General features: G+C 38.7%; 1 long non-coding RNA gene across 7 annotated transcripts in view; it reads right to left on the minus strand.

Annotated features, from left to right (window-relative positions):
- LOC116243558 (uncharacterized) overlaps positions 1-23,255 on the minus strand; it is a 118,385-nt gene that overhangs the window by 9,022 nt on the left and 86,108 nt on the right. For 4 of the 7 annotated variants that reach the window (XR_016469225.1, XR_016469227.1, XR_016469229.1 and 1 more), the window contains 5 exons: positions 19,095-19,187; positions 16,045-16,179; positions 14,169-14,323; positions 3,309-3,468; positions 8-165 (listed from right to left, as the gene is read on the minus strand). This is a non-coding gene — a long non-coding RNA (uncharacterized LOC116243558). Of the gene's footprint in view, positions 1-7; positions 166-3,308; positions 3,469-14,168; positions 14,324-16,044; positions 16,180-19,094; positions 19,188-19,299; positions 19,393-23,255 lie in introns of those variants that run through there. The other 3 variants (XR_016469228.1, XR_004170000.2, XR_016469226.1) reach the window with 3 other exon arrangements.

The following is a 23,255-nucleotide window of genomic DNA, read 5'->3' on the forward strand; positions in this document are numbered from 1 at the left end:
AAATCACCTCTCCTGACCCACAGTTACACTTCAGTGGCAGCAGCGCATGGATCCCATGATGTCTCCAAAGCTTTGACTCCCAGGGTCATCTTGTATGTGCCAAAGCAATCTCACTTTTCGTCTTCCCAGCTTTTCCTTACCAGTGCGACCAATTCAGACAATAGACTAAAGAAAAACAAAAAAGCAATAATCAAATGGGTAGAACTAAAGATCAGAAAGGATGATATTCAGACTAAATGATCCCTAATAGGAAAATTTCAAATTGCATTGACAACACAAGCCAACTTCACGTTTTACAGAAATGTTTTAACAATTTCTCTTTAAAATGTTTATGTAGGACTCCATATTTAGCCCCCTATAAACCAAGTCCCAAGTCAGACTGTCATTGTCCAAAGTACAGTTTCTACACACCCCAACCACGGCCCCTCTTTGCACATCATCTCAGCACAACACAGCTTTGTTGTCCTACTGTTCACTAATTGCCCCCTCAGAGTGGGTGCCCAACCACAACCACCTCTTTCCATCTGTCAAGCTCCTGCTCTCCACACCACCAGAAAACAGCAGATTTTTGTCCAGCCCAAGCCCAGGAAGGCCCAGTCATGGGTGAAGGAACATATTTTCAGAACAGATGTTAAACGTGATTTCAAAACTAAAACATTTTATCATAAGAACTTATTACACTCTTTGTCCACTTCATTTTCCAAAGTAAATTATACTTACCCTTCAGGTCCAATCATTATTCTGTTGCCTATCAAGCAGATTTCACTTTCTTGATGCTCCTATTCAACTCCATGCTTCACATTCATACAGTACTGAGATGACAAAATATTCATCTCCTCCTACATTGTTAAATTTAAACACTAACATGAAAAAAATACACAGTAAAAAAAAAAGAACCACCAACCTCCAGCTACATCAATATTTAAAGTTAATGCTCAACAGCATGTAGTAGCTTAGGTATGTGGCCTTGTCTCTCTAGTGGCTTAGACTGAAATACAAATAGCAGGATATATTTTACATAAACAACTTCTTGACAGAGCCATTGAGTGCTAAAGAAGCCATATGTAAGTTCTAGCAAGATTAATATTATGTTAACTCAGTATATTATATCAACATATTGGTGTACCAGTCTGATTGGATAGCTTTCTTTAGGCTTGTTCTAACCATATACAAGAAGATCCTCCAGATCAGACACAGGTCTCAAGTTTGTTACAGGGTCAGCCCATGTAAAACATATGGTATGCATAAACAGGAGCAAAAGGTGGCCTCTATTCATTAAGTGAAATATATCTTCTCTTATCCTAATTCTTGCAACAATCTTCAAAGTAATTAAAAATTTCTATGAAAAATTTTAAAAGCATCAAGCAACAAATTAGTAACTATTGAATTCATCTGTGTCCTTATCATTCACTTTCCATAAATGGTCAATGTTCACTTAACTCTGGGTACATCAAATTACAAGAATGCCTCAGACCATCCTCAGAAAGCTTCTGTGCAGCGTGGATGTCATGACTTTCAATTAAGAGGACCTACTCCCACACTAATTCCTGTCTTTTGCAAGATCTACCATATCTCAATGAAAAGTCCTGCAGTAAGAACAGACACTCACAGACATTAAAAGTGCTTCCAACATTTAGCAAAAAGTATTTTCCTTTCCTTTTTACATAAATCACCTATTCAATGTAAACATGTAGACTGTGAAGATCCACTTCTTTTAAATAAGTCTTATTTTCTACTATCACCAATTCTCGCTCCAATTTACAAGTTTTACATTTTTCTTTCTTTAAACCAGTTGTGATTTACTACTGTCTGACTAGCAGCAAGAGTCAGCTCAGCTATTCCTGTCTCTTGGGGCTGAAGTCTTTTTCTAGAGCTGCTTTTGTCTCTGTAGATGAGTGGTTGATAGATAAGAGACATTCCATAACACTGAGGAATGAGCCACTGTTAAACAACGACTCAACCACTTCAGAAATGCCTGCTTTGAATGGGATGAATTAACTGCCAGGGCACTCAGCTCTATCAAAAGGTCCCATGTTGGTGGCTGCGTTTGGTTTGGTCCCTTACTTACATCAGTTTCACCTGTTATGACAAGCGACAGATGCAAGTTATGGTATTTCTGGCATATTATGGTACCATGCGGGTGGGCACAACATAAATATTCCAAACAGAGCAGAAAAACACATTTGGCTTTGTGCAATAGTAGCTCATCTTATTAGCAGAGAAAGTAATGGTTCAAGGTAAGGGAATATATGTCAGCTAAGTACACTCCACATGACAGTGTTGCAACAGCTGCTATTGCTGTGCTTCTGGACCCCTTTTACAGGTCGTGGTTCAGCCAGGCTTATGCTTCAGAGAGAAAGCGAGACTCCAAAAATTACCACAACCAGAGAACTTTCCTCCATTAAGAATCTAAATCACTATCTCCAAAAAGATTTGTAGCCTGAATGATTGTACCACTGGTTAAACTCCAGAAATTTGAATAATTTGATTTCTTAAAAGATAAGAATTCACAGTTTTAAGCATTCAAATTAGAAAGTACAAGAAGTATTAGAAAAAAGCCTTCTTTTGCACTTTTTTGTATGACTATCTTTTCACTTTTTTGCACTTTTTTGTATGACTATCTTTTCCACAATACCCTAAAATTACAAAAATACAGCTCAGCATATACAGTCACTGTGACAGGACAACCCCAATACATTCCCCAGACTTGGTAGATATCTTATGATGACTGACAGGAGTAACCAAGTGATTTGGGATGATAGAAAGAGCTTGAAAGACATCCTCAGCCTGCACCCACAGCAGGGCACAGCTCTCACCACCACATAAACATTTCTGCGTTATTTCTATAATGCTTTCCAACACAAAGACAGAAGACGGCATTAATATCAATTAATTGTCAGCATAATGACAATTTTGAAAGCAGAGAAAATACTTATTTTCCAACAAGTGTGTTGTTATGGAAACAGCTGCAAGCTGCCATTTGTCACAAAGCACTGTGCACGTGCAGCCCCAGCATGGGTTTGGGGTACCTCCAACACCCACACGCAGCAAGCATTGTGCCCGGCAGCAGATCTGGTTGGTGGAGAAAGGAGCAGGGAGGAAGTATCAGTGCCCTAAGAACTGGTGCAAGTCACCTTAGTAAGCAGCCAGGTATCTTTGTTTATCAGCCCAAAAAAGCAGATCGTAGTGTATGAAAAGATGGGAAACAAAATCCATCATCTGTACTAGGTGGAGAAGCCTCCATAACTAGACAATTTGGTGTTTCTCCTTGCAGCTATGTTTTCTCTTTTAGGCAATAGACAGCTTACCAGCAGACATTTGGTTACATGGGTGCATGATGCCACCTGAAGGCAATGTCCATCTGCCAGTACTTGCCCGGAGGGCCTCATCCCACACTCTTGTACTGCATGGCTCCACAGCCTCCACTCACCACCGGGCCAAACAGCAACAAACGTGAACCCTGAAAGCCTGAAAGTTTCAATAGCAAGAGCTTATTAGCCCCCCTAAATTTTAAACAGACTTGGCAAAAACAAACTAGTAAACCCATCAAGATCTAACCTCACAACTTTCTCATGTTGCTCATAACAAGTCATTCCTCTACATTTTTTTGCACAATCAAAATTTATTTTCCCCTAGGTAATTACAATTTTTGTTTTCAGGTTTAAATTCTTACTGTATTCACATGTCACATTAAATACACAATCCATACATATGTAAGCATATTCAGCTAGTATTCAGATGGAGGAGACAGAGAATTCCTTTCCAAAAAAAAAAAGAAATCAATATTTCATTCCAATTATAAAAGAAACCAAATCTTCGAATGTTGGAGTACAATGTAGCTACCCTGGAGAATAGACATTTGGTTTTCCTACCAGCACTACCCCTTCATAATTGAACAGCTGCAGAAAAGAAAGAGGAAACAAACACACCTAGAAATTAGTTTTCAAACCTACATTCATGGGAAATTTTCTACTCTATTGTGCTTTTGGTCACAACACGTGAAAACCAAGTTCCTTACTTACTGCTACAAAACAGATTAGAAAGGGGCAAAGCCATTTAATTTATTATACTGTGTGAACCCTCACTCACTGAGGCAAATTAAGCACGAAATCCACGTACCTGAGGCGCTGAAGTCTATCCTTAGCTACTAGGAGCACTAGAGCCTATGGATTAATTAATTTATTAAACAGATACTATTTTTTTCCAGTAAAAAAATAAGATTCTACTATGTTCTGGTTAAAAAACAGCACTGCTGTTTGTGAATTTTTAAGTGCCTGAGTCACTCATATTCTAAGCAAGGTATCAGTCAAAAGGACAAGGCAAAATTTTAAATATATCTATTTTAGAAATCCTCCCTGAAAACATACAAATAGAAGAGGGAAATACATCATAAAATATGAATTTAATTTTTATACGAGTATGTGCATATATATATATGTGTGTGTATAGTCTTCTACACTGAAATCATAAATGTTTAAATGCATCGTCTGCTTTTGCTTATTTCACATTTTCAGGGAAGGAAGGAAAAGAAGGTTCTTTACCGCAGTACAAAGAAAGATGTTCTAATAGCAAAAGATCCAATTAAAATAATAGGGCCATTTATTTCTGTAGGATTTCACACATACAAGAGAAATGCTAACCCTTGGGAGAATGTTCTCAGTTCATTTAACAATATATGTTTCCTCCAATATGAAAACTTCAGCTTTTGCATTATAACATCATTGCTAACAAGGCACACGTATCTATCTCGTAAGTAGATGGAAACTTGGATGTGGGAAGAATGATAATGGTTCTTTATTCATAATGCACTCATCTCGGGATATATGTGCATCTGTTTTGTACTCACACTGAGTAGATGTTTCCTCTCCCTACATTTAATAAACACACTCAAGAAAGGCTCTGCACTCTGAAAGACAATAAAAAGATTAGTAAAGAACTGAGAGAGATCAGTAAGGAAAAGAACTGTGAAATGAAACAAAAAAAAAAAAGAGGAATTTATATTCCAAGTCCACAACTGCCAGAACATTTAAAGGGCAGATGACACAGAGCTGAGCTCCAGGGCACCCAACTCACACAATGCCACCAGCACAAAGCACAGCAAGTGGGCGCCATGCCATCAGCAGCCCTTGTGCTGCTCACACCCTGCTGAGGACAGGCAGTCCCATCCCTGAGGCTCAGGGGACAGCATCACACCTGCACCCTGCAGCTCAGGAGATCCTGCCTTCATGCTGGCATCAGGGCCCAGGGCTGGCTGGATGTATGAAGTAGAAAGGCTGAAATTACAGGGTACTCCAATGCTTGGGGACCCAAAAGGAAACTTAATCAAAGATGGGCGTTTTAGGCTATACTTCTTTCTATTGTTAAGATGAGGATGTTCAGGACTGGGACCGGATGTATCAACTCTAGGGTTTTTAAACCCAGTCAACTCATACTGCAAATCTCGCTGCTTATTCTTTTCTATTACACAAAGTTGCAGATCAACCAGATAAGCTATTAAAGAGTAAAGATTCTTTCCTGTAGATCAGTTTCCACTGACTGTCAGCACACAAATATTTCTACCTAACCACGAGAACAAATGCAACGCTAAGATTTGAAAGACCAAATCCCTAACTGAAGTTAAGTCAATTATCTCAAATTACAGATACAGTCCTACAGTCAAAATGCCAAAATGATGTCCATCTAATTTGGGACGGAAACACAAATGATGTGATTAAGTGTCTCACAGAGTGCACAAACAGGACAGATCTCTAGGAAAATGTGCCTTTGAGTACTTTTCTCTGCAAATGCTACTTGTAAGCCCAGAACAACACAATTGTGCATGTCTTGTATATTTGATTGGTTCTATGAGGTTTTCATCTAAATTCAAAACATAACTGTGTTTAGATATATTTGAAAATTTTATTGCATTTAGTTATGAGATATGAATTTTTACTGAGAGATTCTGGGGCACATAACATTGCCTGATCATTTCAAACAAGTTAATTCTGAAATGGGCTTGAATCAATAACACAAAAGAGGCAGTAAAAACCAATTCTTACAGTAGTCACGGTTGCATAAAATAATATCGAGACAGGCAGATTGAAAGCTCTGTGAATCACAAATATAATTTGCAACCAACTCTAAGCACAAAGATGAAATAGATAGGTGGAAGATATAGATAAAAACAAATGATAGATATATTGGATAAAAAAAACTGGTTATGAAGAAAGAATGCAGAGTAATTGCTATCTAATAAGGTGTGGGGGAAAAAAAAAAAAAAAAAAAAAGATACCATGCAAGTAATTCAAGGTAAATAGAATGCTTTAAAACTTATGTAAAGTCTCCCTTCTCACTCTGTAAGGCATAGACAGACAGAGGGTGAATGTATAAATAAGTATGTCACAGCAATACTTTGCTTTTAATGAAAATGGATTTTTAATGATCTAAAAAGCTTCATTTGTTTCTGACTCACTCCATTTCCAAGCTATCAGCTGGAAATAGGTACAGCAAATCCACTTGTATTCCACATCCTTCACAAAATCCCAGGACTACCAGGCATCCATGTGCAGCAAAAAAACAGACATCGTTATGCAGAACAGATAGAGTAAAGCTTCCTGCTTTACACAGTTTTTCTTGAACTGTGTAGGTTACCTTGGGCTCTATCTGCATGAGCTGAGGTAGATACACAGCAACACACCTTCCTACTTTTTCCACCTCAAGGACACTTGTTAGAAGCAGAACCTCCTGCTCCCACTAGGCACGCTGTGCTGAAGTACTCTGCATGAAGTACTGAGGACACAAATACATGAGGATTTGGTCTGCAGATGAAGAAAAGGCACCAGGGAAAAAAGTCTAATTCAATCCTTATCCATCTTGTCTGGGAACAACTTCTCTCCAATGTCAAAGATCTATTGTGGTCTGTAATAACCATCATGCTGAAAAACTTTTACTAATGTACTAGGTATTATAACTACCTATTTTCCTGTTTGTTCAGACAGGCAACAGTATTTGCAGGTTTTCAGCATCAGAGATCAAAGTGACACTCCGCTAAACAATCCTTCATATGTGAAATCCCACCTGCAAGTAGTTGCTGTAAGGTAGGTCCACTCATTGGGAAACTGCAATACAGTTGTCAAAAAGCCATGGCAGCACTTAGAGTGAATAGGGACTCTCCACACTCAACAATTCCCAGATATCGTTTGTGCACCATGCATTATCTGAGGGGAAAAATATATCTGTGTTTATTTCCTGTGTTGATGCTTTTACTTCTTTCAAATATTAGAAAGCATGGGAAGCAATTAAGAATGAGAGCAATTCTGATGGTGCAGAGCAAGCCTGTGAGGTGCTACACAGCTAGTTAAAAAATGTGGCAGCACTCTTAATGAGCCAAAGGGTATGGCCTTTGTGAAGGGCTCCACAGAAGCAGAATCAAATGTTAATTGCATCCTCTTTTCCTTTTCTTAAAATAAATAAATAATAAATGATCCCGTTTGTCAGGTATGGAACCAAACTCACATGCTTTCCACTTTGTCTGCTGTCCTTGCTCAGAATGCCTGCCAATTAATATTTACCAAATGTCTCTCCCTTCTTCATCTAAATCAGTTCAGAAACTGCACCTGTTCCATGAGACCTATGTGAGCTTCTGACAGCTGGTGTTTGAGAAAAAACAAGTTAAGCTACAATTTTTTTTAGGAACCTAACTGCGTTAGACTGGAGTCAAGAAAAGCAGAGCTAAGATTAGCTGTGCTAGTACAAGGCACCAGCAAAGCATGCAGGGGCATGCAGCTCCTTCGAAGCTCTGTCCCATACCATCAAACAGGGTTGAAACGCAGCAAGGCATTCAGCAGTTATTTAGGAGACACAGACTGGGTAAACAGCATGGCTGCATCTGCCTCATTTCCCTAGAAAGCCTGTCAAAAATAAAAATAAATTAAAATCTATATAAGAGACAGTTTTTGAAAGATCAAGCTTCTGAAAGCTGCAGTGTTCAAAGCCAGGGATCATTTTAAGCAGCAAAATGTAACAGGCCAGTGAAGAAAAGAGATTCAAAATCTTGCAAAAGCTACTGCGGATGACAGCCAGAGGATGTGACAGAAGCCAAGGCACAGACAGCAGAGCCTCTTGCCAAAGCACAGACTCGGTCCAAACTTCACTTAAAGTTGTTACCAGTGATTCTGTGTGGCGGAGGAAAGCAATCAGATTTGCCCTACAAGGGTGGACCAGGCTTGAGCAGGGAGCCAGAGGGAACTGAGGTCATAAAAATGGAGAATCATACATTGATTAGGGATAGCATGATTGGCAAAGCCCTAATATTTAGGAGGAAAAAAAAGGTTAAAATGATCAAATAGGGCACTTTTCTGAAAAAGTGCACTTGAATTGCCAATTCTGCCAAGGGCAGATTATCATCAGGGTGAAAACAAAGAGGAAAATATAGAGAAACAGTGTCTGTTGTGCTATTGGATATTGTTCACACGCAGTTTCTGATAGCAGACATAGGGTGCTGTGACTAACTCTCTGCCTAAAACTACACTTCCACTTCAGCATTTCTTCAGCACCCTCCCTGCAGCCTTGGCAAAGTGCACATCAGTGCGGAGCGTGTCGTTATGCAGACTACTTGGAGTGTCTGTTTAAGTCAGAATCATCAGCGTCAAGAACCCAGTGCTCTTCTGACATTCAGAATGCAGTGTTACTGGAGCAGATGATCACCATCACATTGGGTTGTCCCTATGCAGCCAAGTCAGGTCCAAGCCCATAGGTGGATTCAGCCGGCTGCTGGTCCCAGCCCCAAACACAGGCTGTGATGTGATCCTGCATAACAGAGGCTCACACTCATTTCTGCATTACATCAGAGAAACCCCCACACCAGACCAACCTTTTCACAGGTCCAGTAGTCATGTACTGTGGCTCACACAGACTAGCTCCTAATATACCACTGGAGAGCTGGACAGATAATTGATAGCATTTATAATATTAAAGACATTTTAATGTGTTATTTTCAAGTACCATGTTTAAATGGTATCATTTCTCTAAAGCAATACTTCCTACCCTCGAGTCATATTTGCTAATTCTGCATTTCAATGCATGCCTTTTTCACTAAATGTTATAATAGTTATGCCCACACTTATTTAAAGCCCTGTTGAAATTACGGTTTTGATTAATATTTATCATCAGTGAAGGTGTGAGGTTAATCACAGATGCAGGCAGATGACATGCAAGTCAAACTATGTTTATTCAATGTAGATTTATTTGCACTGACAAACTACTTTTGAATGCGAGGGATAAGTCAACCAAACTAAGAACCAATCCAGTACAAGCAGCCCTGTCTACCTATGCCTAATAGCCACGGGAAGTCAGAATTTTCACTATCTTTCTTACCTTCCATTCCCAGAAATTAATGCTTTCTTAACTTTTCAGTGAGTTTCTCAAATGAGCGTGTCAGCTGATAACGATTATTTTTTGCTTTAGTTTTCAGTATATGGATTGTTAGAAAATTATCTCCAAATATCTGCAAGTTCCCAGTCCCCAACCGTTACCTCAGTGCTGAATAGTTCAGACATTTTGAATTCTCTTCTCTGATTATATTAAGCATATGCAGAAATGCTGCTGCCACCCACACGCACAGGAGAAATGCCAACAATTTGTGTTGAAACTGGTTTTGGTTTTTGCTACTTATATGTTATTGCCAGTGTTAATGCAGCTCCTGATCCTGCTTTTAATTTTATTGCTTTTACAATCAGATTACGTTTTATTTTAAAATGCTTCTGTTTATATTAAATACCTTGCAAAATCAATGAGGTAGGAAAAGTACTTAATCCTACCTTTCACTTGCACCCCTTAGAAATCTGCGAATGTATTTGGTGCACACCTGGATAAGAGAAAATTTAGACAACAATGTAATTGAAAATTTTTGAGGTCCTTTAAATCTCTACTCTCATAAATACCTATGACAAAGCCCCGGATAGTTCCTGAGAACACTCCTCAGTACAACCCATCTGATTGAGACCTTCTGGAAAGTACAGATGAAGTTCTGAATTCCCATCTGCAACTGCAAGAAGGCAGAAGACCATATAAGCATAACCCAAAGGATTCTTATTAAGATTTTTTTTTTTTTTTAGTTCTTAAGTGGTTGACAAAGTGGTAGTTCTATTCATAAATAAGGTATTTTTTATTACAATCTAAGAAAATCAAGACTGTAACAGTGATTAATTTTTTTTAATAATCTCTGTGCTTAAAAGACTTCCGATCTTAATAGGGCAATCGTGCATCTCCGTTGTGTTCCAGCAGAACTATTACTCTCTGTTCTGTGTTACTCTAATTGCAGTCTAATGGTTTACACTACCATAATAGCACTAAATATTTTACTAAATGGAGTACAGTATCTAAAAAGTGATTTAAATTGTTCCAGGACTGAATATTCAAAGATGGAAAAAAACTTCTCTTTTTCTCTGAACTGGGAGTAAAAAAGCTCTCAAAATTTGATTCTTGTTTGTCTTATTAATGAATTGGATAGAAAGTATTACTAGAAGTAGAAATTAAAAAACACACCCCATAGAAGAATTTAGTAAAATAAGAAAAACTTGTGATGCTTTGATACTGATTCAGCAGGCTCATGCAGTTCACTATGTCAGATTATCAAAAAACTTTGATTTATTATTAATTCAATGTTTTTAATTAATATTTTTAAAAAATTAAAAATAACATATTATTTTTCAGAATTTCTGATTGTTTACTTTAATAAAACAAAATGCTGCATATCCCGAGAAATATCTGAAATAGCTCTAGACCAGCAAGGCCAGTGGGGCAGCAAGCAGCCCATCTTTCCCAAGATGCCACTGCCCTGCCCAACCCAGCATACCTTTGTAATGGCTACAGCAGCAAGCTTATGTGCCACTGATCAGTTAGGCGCCAAGCCCCTAAGATCCTTTACATATTCTGAATGCTCTTTCTCACAAAAATAACTCAATGAAATAAGTCAGACCACATAATTGAGGAAGGACTACTAATCCAAGTAAGGATTTGCTAAATCTTGACATTATCATGCAGTGGTAACCCTAACTGCACTCCATAACATGCTGCCTCGTTACCTTGGACACAAAGCCAGACTTCTCTAACTCCAGAAACAGCTCTGAAGTTGCCACTAGGATTGTTCAGACGTCCTAATTCTGTACAGAGCTCCAGAAAGTTAATTTAAGAAATTATTCTATATATTTCGTTATTACCTACAGAATATTTGGAGCAGCCCATAATCCCTTGATCTAGGGACTGCCAAGATTTATGGTCACTTCTTGTCTGGACAAAGAAATCTATTCTTTTAGAACAGGATAAGAAAAGTTTGTCATTTAATTCTCACAAGAACAATTTGAACAAAAAAAATTGAAGGCAAAATACCTTAAATAATGAATTAAGCAATTTGTGTACTAGATAATTTTTGAGCATGTACAAAGGTGACAATAAGAAGAATGGTTCATTGTTCACACAGCAAGGGAGAAGCCTCAAAGATGATGCTTCCTCCTGCTGACACTGAACAGGGCTAAACACGAGCCCTGCCCAGGCACAGGAGCATCTCTCCAGCATCAAACATGCCCACAGAGGACAGTATCCCTGCTAGGATAAAAAGTAATAATAAAAAAAAATAGAAGATTTTGATAAGGGAAAACTTTACTTAAACAAAATTGCATCCATGAAATATCATTTTTTGTTCAAGAATCATGAAGTTTTAATTTGGTCTTTTGTTCCCATTAGGAAATACTTTTAAAAACCTGAGATCTCTGAAAGGATTTATTTTTGCAATATACAGACCTAACCTATTACTCTTAAATAATTACCTTGCATAATATTCTAATTTCATGGAGAAATTTAATTTTAATTTACAGTTTAATTGTCCTACTTTAGGAAAGCTCGTCACCTGTGTCACTTTGTGACTAATAATTTTAATCCTCATTTAATTATTTACTTCAAGGGAGCATTTTAATTATGGATATTACTGTATCTAAAGTAAGTTACACTTGAGGTTAGTGAAAATTTACATAGTAGACTGCTCACCTATACTTCCAATAGCTATAGCTCTCCTTGCACATGTCCTACTGTAGAAACTACTCCTGAGACTGCAGAGCAATGGTATTTTGTTCCTCACTGACACCTGTCTCTTTGTACATGTTCTTCTGTCCCATTTTCAAAGCAGACTTTCAAATCCACATCCCAAGAAAGCAGGTCAGGTGAAGTTTTTCCACCATAGAACAGAAATTAAAATACACAGCTGTTTTGTGTGCTTCCAGCAACTCATACCCCTCCCCCCCTCTCTCTCCACAACCTTGTTTGCAGGTAGACAAAAGAGAGGTTTTTCAGGGCTTCATAGCCCTTCCCAAAGCTCTGACAGCATTCACATAGCCAAGGTGCTCCTCCTTGCACCCACAGCCCAGCCCATCACCTTGTCTGGAGAAGTCACAGCCAGGATGCCAGAGATCAACATTAGTGGTAAGTGCAACGTACCCAGCTGAAATATACATGACAAGATAATAACTTCACAGCTCTAAGATAAAAACTGCAAATAATCTTTGGATTTAGGGTCAGCCATACAGCAGTTGCTCCATAGGGAAGACAACAGAGCAACCAGTCTCTGTAGTGGTCAGTAAGAGAGGCCAAGGAACCAGGAGAGATGCACAGTAGACACTTTCTTCTGGTTTATTTCACCAAATTTGAACAACCAGTGATTTATGAGTCTTCTGAGCTGAGGGCTGTATGTCAGCTGCAGCAGCCATCAGTTAACCAACTTTCACAAATTTATCTGTTTGCAATTTCTTACGGTGATCTACACCTTCTAATCTATTGCATTAAAAACGTATATATAGTTTTTGCTTTGTGTTTGCTTTAAATATGCCAAACTTGTGAGTTGGTCTGCTATCACAAGGTCATCTTTCCAGTAGTTTTAACTTCCAAAGCAGTCATTTCATCGTCACATGAGCTGGACTCTGCAGCTTTCCTGCAGTGCACCATGCAATATTTCTTCTTTCCCCTACTTAAAAGAATGGCCACAGCTGTCTTTAACCTATGGTTCTTGTCTACTGCCTCAGAGAGCATCCCAGGCTTGGTCATGCTCCCTAACAAGTGAGAGTGCTCAACACCTTTCAGCACTGAGGATATCAAGTTTCTCATCTGAAATCGCTTACCTCATCAATCTCTAAGGGCACAGTTTGGAAGTCGTTAAAAATAACGAGAATGCTGGCACTTCTCCCAGTAATAACAGCACTGAATTTGGTGTTACTTTCCTACTTTAAGACATTTGTATATATCCACAGATCATTTAACTCTTATCTTTATACTAGCTTTAGTGAAACTAATGGCTGCTGAAACAATGAGATTTCTATTCTAATTTTTATTTAAATAAGTGTCTGCCCACTCCATTATGTGACATAAACACACAGCATATTGCATCACAGTATTGCCCAAAGTGTTTACCAGGATCACCATATCCATCACTAAAATGCAAGCACTCCTCAGTCAATAAACACTTCAGCTGACAATAAAGTCACAGGAGAGTTTACAGAAGGAAAACTGAAAAGCAACAAATCCAATTTGTCCAAAACAAATTTAGAACCAGTACTGCTAGTAGATTCTCAGAGGGTCTTGTATTTTCCTTTCCATTTGTATCTATTGTAGCATTTTTCCTCCGAGCCCCATGCAAGGGGACTGACTCCTTATCAACTTACTGTGCGCCTCATCATCACTCCTGTAGGGTCCATATTTACAGGCTTTGACAAGATAATGAACCCTCAATAACGCGCTGCAGGACATCACAAAAAGCAGCTCTAAAGCGTTTCATTAATCCCCTCCAAAGAGAAAACACCAGTTGTTGCAAAACACATATTATAACTTTAAAAGCGTCACCCTTATTTTCAGCATCTAGTTTAGGAACTAACATAAACTTTCTCACTGCTACATTTTCCCTAATAAGAACAAGTCTAAATTGCATACTTTGAAATAAGCAACAGTACTATAAATCTGAAAAAACACCTTCAGTACATACCTTTTATTACTCTAAGCATGTACTTAAACTGCACATGAAAAAGCAGTAGACAGATTCAGAAGTCACAGATCCAGTGCTTCTACGCTATAAGACTGAGAGATTTCAGCTCCCGAAAACTGATTGCAGTATATGAAGTAACACATGCATTTCAGCATCATCTACTCACAGATAAGATACCTCTCAGATGCACAGGGTGTGAACACCAGGAACTCTGGAAGCCCATCACACTATGAGAAGTCCAGGAGCCATGGGCTGCTGCTGAAAGCCATATCCTCCTCTCAAAATCAGTAGGGCTCAGTATGGCTTAACTCACCAGTATATCTAGATGGGAGCAGAAAGCCAGCAGGCAGATATGGGTCAAATAATAATTCAACCAACAACAAAACTACAAGTATTAGATTTGTCAGAAAGTTTGCTGAATGCTTTGTAAAGTTAACTTTTACAGTTTTGATGTTGAGATCAGCATATGTGAATATCTGAAGAGGAATATTACCATTACATACAACAGAGTAATTAAAATCTTGCAAAAATTAATCTAAAAGCCTTCTTGATTAAGGAAATGAGCCCCTCAGTTATTTAAATAACCATTTTTAAGGCAATTAAATGTTTAATACCTTTGCAAGGAATTTTCTTTGCATTTATTTTTAAGCAGTGGACAAAGTCTGTTTTGGAAACACACTGGTAATATTCCCATTAGTCTGTGCAGCACCTTTTATCTCAGAACATTTGGGAGTCTTACAAAGCCAGAAAAAAAAAAAAAAGAAATCATTCCTAAAATGACAATGTAGTAGATTAATGATTAACTTTAAAAATACCTACTAATGATAAACACCCACAGATCTGCTGGAGCCAGCCATGCCATTTAAGCAACATGTGGAAATTTTCAGACATCCTGAGTGGTGAAACTATCATCTAGCAATTGATTTGAGGACAATTAAGGACAGCAAGAATGAATGAAATCATTAAAATTTGAATTGATTAAAATAGGCAGTTAGAGTCAGAATATTTGGGTAAATTTTATTTTATTTTCACTCATAGTAAATGATGAAAAGAGGAAAATAGTTGTGTGCTGCCTAAAGCTTGCCTGTGGCTCATTATCCCATTAACTGGTATCAGTAAGTTGGTTAAATCAAGCTAAATGACATCTAGTTGCTCCACAAACATTAGAAGTACAGCAGAGTAAGAGACTTTCAGATAATTAAATCTGCACAGAGGTCATTCCTTTTGAACTTTAGAAGCACATTAAGAGACATTTGTATTTGTATCTTCCAAATAGAAGATGACAAAAAAAAAGATAAGTAATTCATAGTTAGAATCTCATTGAAAAGCTTACAGGTGTTGTAGCAGCAGTGGAGTATTTCACAGTAAGAGCAAGTTAGTATTGTGTATAGACCCTCTTCTGTGAAGTGAATGAAATTGGAGCTTCCTATTATCTCATACTTGCCCCCCCTCCTATCACACTGTTTTGGTTTGGGATTGTTTGATTGCTTTTTTTGTTTTTGATTTTTTGTTGTTCTATTTTTTGTGATTTTTGTTTTGTTTTGTTGTTTATTTTTGCTTTGTGAGTTGTTTGCTTTTTGGTTTGGTTTTTATTAGAAATTCAACACTAAGTAATGTAGGAAAAAATTCTCCCTTATGGTTTGATATTAGCTTTGATGTTGACTGAACTGCAGTTTTAAAGTTTGCTCTTAAGAAAAAAGATAATGTAAATGCTCTAAGCGTAAATGCTCTACATGTCTAAGCGTGAGCCCTGCATGAGAGAAACTTGTGCATGAGTTGTACAGAAAATTCCCTTACACGAATAGGGCACAGCTCTTCCTACAGCTGAGGTCACACCCTTTTTCTTATTAGTGGTTGTTTATTGTCAGTCTGCCAACACAGCTAAAGCAACCCAGGTAGACAGTACAGACAGATGGGACCTTGCTATCCATCCCTCCATCCCTCCCTTTTGGTCCACTTTTCACTGCTTTACAATTGCATCAACATGAGAACCGTGCCCAAGACAGAGATCTGTGTCAAACAATCTGTGGCATTTTGTAGACCTGCTGATGGCTTTCATAAGTTGATCCCGAACTGTGGCAGCCCAGAAGATACAGCTAACAGTGAGTATTTTCACAAGGACAAGGTGCATGGAGAATAACAGTGTCTCTCCAAAATTCAGTGATGCCAAGGCTGTCCTGGGAACAGAGAAAAGAGTGAAAATGGCCTTAAGAACATAAGAGGTATAATTATGATCAAATTCATATTTACACACACAAGGAAAAGAACATAAAGGAGTATTTAAACTCAAAGCAGGTCCTTCCCCTCTCCTGTCAAATCCTTCCAAATACTTCACATATACTTCTTACAAATACAGATATTCAATCGTGGTAACCGTGTTCTTTCTGTTTCCCAAAGCCACTCATTCACGCAGGTCCAACTACCCTCTCCAAATATTCCACACCAGTAGAAAAAAACAAGCCTTTGATTTCATATTCAGCTGTTTGCTAGGAAAGTACTCAGCCCTGAAGATATTTTCTGACAATTAGTTCAGAGGCTTTGCACAATTTAATCTGAAGTTTTAAACTCTGATTGTGCAATTAAACACAGTATACTCCTGCAGTTGTAATTTATCACACTGCTTCCACGTCAAGTAATCTAACCAACAAAACTGTCTGGTACCTAGGAGTGGAGAAACGAAAAGGATAATGTTCTGCAGGAAAGCAGGTCTATCTAACATTTTACAATGCTAAAAATACCCCTGGGACTTGTTCTGATATCTTGTAATTACACACACATATCCTGATTTATGGTGCATGTCTCCCAGCTCAAGGAAGTATGCACTCTGCCTCATATCTTGCCCTATTTACAAGAAAAATACTTGATTCTGTAATGTCATAAAAGAGAGGACAGGCTCATTGCATGTGTTACTATCGCCTTCATACGAACACGGGGCATAATCTAATGACGCTTTTCATCTGAGGATAAATATGCACAATTTAGCCTTAAACAGAGTCAGCATCTGATCATGGCAACTGCTGCCTTTGTGAAACATGGCTGCGATGCTGAAGACCCCTTCCTTCATAAAGCTGGTGGAGAGTGTGAGAGAGGAGATGGAGGCAGCCAGTAAAAGGACAGAAATGGTTATCACCTGTGTATCAAGAAACACACTTCTTCAGGCAAAGTCTGAGAATTCATCTCACTTCTCCACCCCCTCCCCCCCATCTCCACATCACCTGCTCTCCTGCTAGGCAGCAAAGAACAAAGCAAACAGTCTACATTGTCTGAATGAAGGCTGATAAAGTGGTTGATAGCAAAAATATTTATATATTTCAGCTGTATTACCAAAAACATCTTAACCAATAGTTACATGCTGTTTCAAAAGAGAAAAGGATGGCCTAACTTAGGCTGAGGCCCCATCTGCATTCCCAAGCTTGCTCTGCAGTCCTCTCATGGCTTAAATCTTCTCTATACAAGGAGATAGCAGAATAGGTTCATAAAGAGTGCTCTGATAGTTGAGGCATTAATGCTTTCCAAAGAAATGTTGAGATCTTCTGGTAAGAAATGATTTAAAACTATTAGTCATTTGAATCACTCATTTTCTGTAAATTGAGGGTTTTTTGTTTGTTTAATTTTCAGCCAGGTTCCAGGTACATTTTATGTTGTAACACTTTTACTCTTTCATGTCGATATATAAACTGAGATGTGACTTATATAACTACTCTTTCACACACTTGCAGAAGTGTGTGAACAAAAAGTTGCTGGAAAAGCAGCAACCCACTTGCCATGTTTGTCCAGCAAAGTCCATATAGGTAGATGTGCAGGCAATTTTATTCATAGCACACTCTCCCCTCCAAAAAAAAATTGAAGTGACAATTGTGTTTAATAAAGGTTTTTGGTTTGAGTTGAGTTTGGGCTTTGTCTGTTTTACATTGTTCAGTTGGGTGGGTTTTTTTGTTTGCTTGGTTTTTTGTGGGGTGGGTTTAGGGGTATTTTAGTGGGTTTTTTTGTTTGTTTGTTTGTTTTTTGAGGGGGGAGGGGAGAACAATCTAATTTAATTTGTATACTTTTCACATTTTAAGCATTTTTAAGAGAATGAGAGTTGGAGCCCTAGCATCCACATCTTTCTTCAAATACAATCCAACATCTTAATGACAATCAATACCTTCCTCCCTCTATAAGTGAGCTCCCTGATTATTCCTAATCTTGATGAATGGCAAACTGAACACCAGGTTGGGTGAAGGACATTGCCTCTGCTGCCAGTGTTTTGCTGAACTGGATGCAGAAAAGCAGGAGTGGGGATTCTTGTTTCTAATTATCTCACTTTTACTAGACCATAAAGTTTCCATCAGCAGTTTGTTGACACAAATTTATAACTCAGGAAGAGAATAAATTAAAAAAATAATAATGAGGGGAAAGGGGGGGTGGGGGAGGAAGGTGTCAATATTCATAGAAGCAGATAAGACAAATTCTTTGGTTTCACTGCAATTTTCTTACAAGATTATCATCAGAAGAAATTAAGAAAAAAATCTTGAACTATGTGCTTGAATGGAGGCAAGGAGATGCTGTAGCTACCTACCAAGGTTTTTAATACTCAGTACTCACTGTTCATAATGGTCATTATTTGGCATCAAGCAACAGAAGCAAGAAAAGTATCACAGTTACTTGCTTTTCTCTCCTTCACACACTGCACACCTGGCAGCCCCTCACAGAAAGTAGTGCCAGGAGGGTACAACAGGGACTCAGGGATGCATTTGATATACCATCTCTGTGCAAATGCCATAAGCCTCGGGGATGGGGGACTGCTGCTTTCCTAGCTTTCATGCGACATTTGCTTTGGGGGCATGCAGTAGGCATGTTTCTGGCCATTGTACAGGAGCTAGTGTTTAAAAACTTGTCTCGTTGTAGGATTTCTGGAAGCATTTTGTGTGATGAGAAACATCATACATTGGTATAAGCATAATATTAAACTAAAAAGACAGTTTTCAACAATAAGGAAAGTCGTCTTGAGCTAACTCAGGCATCCCTACATGACATGGCACTGGGCCACACAGCCAAGCCAATTCTGGAATTCTTCTAAGAAACAAGCAAGAGTACCTGCAGGGCAGCTCACCTTTCCTAAGCAGCAGCAGCATGTGCTTAGTCTGACATCCTGTAGCTTCACAGTGCCCATGCTGTGCCATAACCATGCGTGCTCACGTGCCATCTGCCCCAAGGAAAGAGAGCAGAGAGAAAAGTGCCTTTGAGTTTGGCACGTAACAGTCTTAACCAATGCAGCTTTTACCTTAAAAGCAAAATCCCACCAATGCAGCTTTTACCTTAAAAGCACCATCCCATCAGGAGACCGTCCCAACGGCTCCCCCAGACCAGAGCAAACCTTCCTCCTGTCCAAACCCGTGCTCCAGAACCTGTAGACAAGCAGCTGCTAAGGAAGCTGCAAGAGGAAATATAAGGCTGAAGTTCAGCAGTAGCTTCCACACCTTCATAAGACCTGTGAATCAAGGGAACCTTTTTGACCCTTGCCTATGTGACAGTGCACCTATGCAACACCATAGGGATCCTCCGAATTTTCATTTGTAGACAAGAGCTCTGTTTTTTAAGATACAGTTTAGATTAGACGAGGTTTGATGTTGCTTCTAGTAGAAGCATTTCTGTTTAACTATTTTTATTTATTCTTTCTTTAAATTGAAAGCATTCAGTCTCACTGATGAATACTGCCTGTCACAGAAATGATTGTTCATGTAGATGATTTAGGATCTGCTATTTGCATACCTGAAAACCTGCCTACAGAAAAAGAAAAGTGGAAGTGATATTAAGCAACGTGAAGGTCTTATAGAGTTAGTAACAAGAATAAGTGAAGAAGGCTTCTGTAGCAAATTGAAGAGACAAAATAAGCCATCACTGTGTTAAAAGCTATCATTTCTCCAGGGATATTTTACAGGCAGTCAAAATAACAGAAGCCCAATTCAGAAAACCAGGAATAGGATGGCATTACTGCTCTCTAGCCTAATGGAGCTACAGGGATACTGAACATTGCAAAGAACTGGGGCCTAACATGGAAGCCGTAGACAAAAGAGAAAAGGATGGACATAAGAGAATCATTTATAGTCTCAACAACCCAAAACTGTCAGGAGTCTGCCATTTTTAGCTTGCAAGATATAGCACATATTTAGCATCTCAAAAGTCTGAATTTTGCAATAAGCACCAGACTCAAAACTTAATGTGCAGAGCATATAGTCTCTTTGTAACACGTTCAATGACATTGCACTTGATTGAATAAGAGGAGCCATTTAGACTTTACATATTGAGCAATGGCTCATCTGCAAAATGTCAGAGTATAGAAAAGCAAAAGAACACATTACAAAAGAATATCCAGTCCTTCAGATAAGGCTTAAAAGTACTACATAATATATCCAGGATTAATAACATATTAATAGCTGTGCAAACTCATACCATTCCCATTTCAATAGTTTGAGCCAAATAGGGAATGCATCTGACTTTATCTTTTTATAATTCTACATTTTAACAGTTACATTGAATCAGGTCAAGCAGAACCCAAGACACTTTATTTCAACCTTATTTCAATGGTTAGAGCTGCAATTTGAATAGAAAGCGAGTAGTACTGTTCTCCATATTTTAAACTATTTTAATAGTTTAAGTAAATGAAAGTTATTGAAACCAGTTTCAAGAAATGAACTTGAATCATGCAGAAATGGGCTGTTTCAATAAGGAATAAGATCAGCAGCACAGAAGTGTATTACAATAAAAAGTAAGAATATGCCAAATCAGAGCAAGATTCAAAACTCCAGTACATTTCAGGCAGTTCTTCAGTAATACGTGTTTCCACTCAGAATATACCTGTTGCACACAAAAGAGAAAATGAAATGTTAATCTACGCAATAATTCAGCTTCATGGGAACAGAGAACTAACAAGTGTTTCAGTCCAGTACTTCACAGCAAGCACTGGGCCAAAACTAGATGAGGCAGGACACAAATGGACTAGGCTGGTGTTGGCGCAGGTGAGGGCTCTTACCTCCCCTCTCTGCCACAGGGTCAGCACTCCATGAAGCATCACCACTGCAGGAAAAACATCTTTGAGAAATTCCAGCACCAGAGGTTACATGCTGGTGCTTCAAAGCATGGTATTTCTAAGAGCACTCTCTCATTATGTTTCTTTTTATAGACACAGACCCATGAAGGAAAGACCTTGCTGACTGCAGCATTTTTCTCTGCTGAGATGTGCTATTGGCATAGAGCTGACAAATTTATATTAAATAATAGAATGCTTAAGTTATCTTCACTTAAACACATACGTATACTCTACTCTCAGTGAAGAAGAGAATAAGAAAATAAAACCATACATAACATCATCTTTTTTTTAGCTGCAATAAAAGCAATGTAGTCATAGTTGTTGCCTCGCACTCCCAGTCCAAAAAGCTAGTTCATTCTTACAGGGGAGAAATGGAAGCAGCAGCTGAGTAAACCAAGTTCTGTTCAGCCAAGCTAATGTGCCCTTCGCTAAGAGCCAGTGCAAGGACATCCAGCATCCCTGACCAGTGCCCACAACCAGCATCATGCAGCAGAAGCTTGCTGCAAAACTACTGAGGATCACATGCCCATAGAACACAACAGCCACACATCCAACCAATTTAGGCACTAGGTACCCATATTTCATATTTCAAACTCTAACCTTAAACCTCAGAACACTCATCAACCAGCTCTGGAGATGCTAAAGTTTTCCTCATGAAACCCAAAATTTTCACATGCAGCCCAATGCCAAGGAATATTTCATCTCCAGAGGTCTGAGCAATTCACATTTTTGCAAGGCCTAAGCCTCATTAGGATTTTCTCCCTCTTACATCTTGCTTAAGAAGGTTGGCCTCACAGGTGTGCTCAAAATACATTTTTACTTAGACAGGTTCCACATAAAAAGGCAGCCATAAAAATTCTCTTCAGAATTGATTGTTAACATCACTGTGGCAGAGGCAGTAGATCTTGTACTACAAGCAGCTCTTCTCAGCTACTACGTGCAGAAACCAGGTGTCTTTTTCAGCAGTATGGAATGAATCTATCAGGTGGGCCAAGAACCCAAAGAGCAGACTTTGCAATTGCTCACGTTTTGGCTGCAAAGTCCCCTTACAAATCTGTGTATAACTTGACTGGCAGCTCATTTAGTGTCTGGAGTAAAGAAAAAGGGAACAATTACACTATCTCAAATCATCATTATTGTTTCAATGATTGCATTAGCATTCTCCAAGCATAAACGCTCCACAAAACATTTGAGGCAGACATCTAATGATGGATTTTCCCAACAGAGAAAGCAATTCCTCTAAGCAATAAAACAGTCTCTGAGAAATCCTGCAGTCATAAATCTAGTATTTCTCATTACAAAATTTACATCAGCCACAAAGTGATTACTTCTAAAATTACAAACCCTTGTGGGCAGCAATATTAGTAGGTTACCAATTGCCATCTCATGACTCATGAGAAAAAGTCAAAGTCATAATAGTCTTGTAAAAAACAAAATATCAAAAGAATTAATTGTCTTACTATAGACAAAGTTTAGGGCATCCTCAGAACAGACACCTAACTCTTGAAGGACAAAGACCAGCAGTAAGTCCCCACAGAAGCTCATAGAGGTTACAGAGGAAAGTCTGAGCAGCACAGCCATCGCAGCTTCCCAACACATCCCTTCACACATCCAGCATTTCCCACCCAGGAGCAAGGAGCCTGTAAGACGGAAAGATGGAGACAATAAAAAATAAGGGACATATTCACAGCCCCCTACTCCTACAGAAAGTGAGCTACTACAGAAGTGTAGTTCATTGCCCAGAGAAGGGCAATAGCTAACCCAATCAGCCACCACTTACTACATGTAATCAGAAATTAAACTGTTTAACTCATCTGGATTCACTCTTCACATACCTTAAGAAGCTTCGTTAGCTTAATTGCAGAGAAGGCAGAGAAGAAGAAGAAGAGCAAGTGGATACCAACATTTCTGTGATTAGAAAATGATCTGCCAGTTACCAAACCCACAAACACAACCCTGCCAGTACAGGAAACAGGAACAAGCTTTGGCTCCCTTGCTGACTTAAAATTTAAGTAATACAGAAGGTAACCTTCAAAAAGTAATGGCTGCTTTAAGGGCTTAAATAGAAGAGTTTTATTGCTCCCTAGATGTGAACTTTCACATAGAAAGGAGGGAGGAACTGAATGCGGGCACTGCCCCACACAGATGCATCATGACTGTTCTTTCTCTTGCCTGAGGCATGCA

This window comes from Phasianus colchicus, chromosome 9 (genome assembly GCF_987193195.1).
Source record: "Phasianus colchicus chromosome 9, bPhaCol1.hap1.1, whole genome shotgun sequence".
NCBI lineage: Eukaryota > Metazoa > Chordata > Aves > Galliformes > Phasianidae > Phasianus > Phasianus colchicus.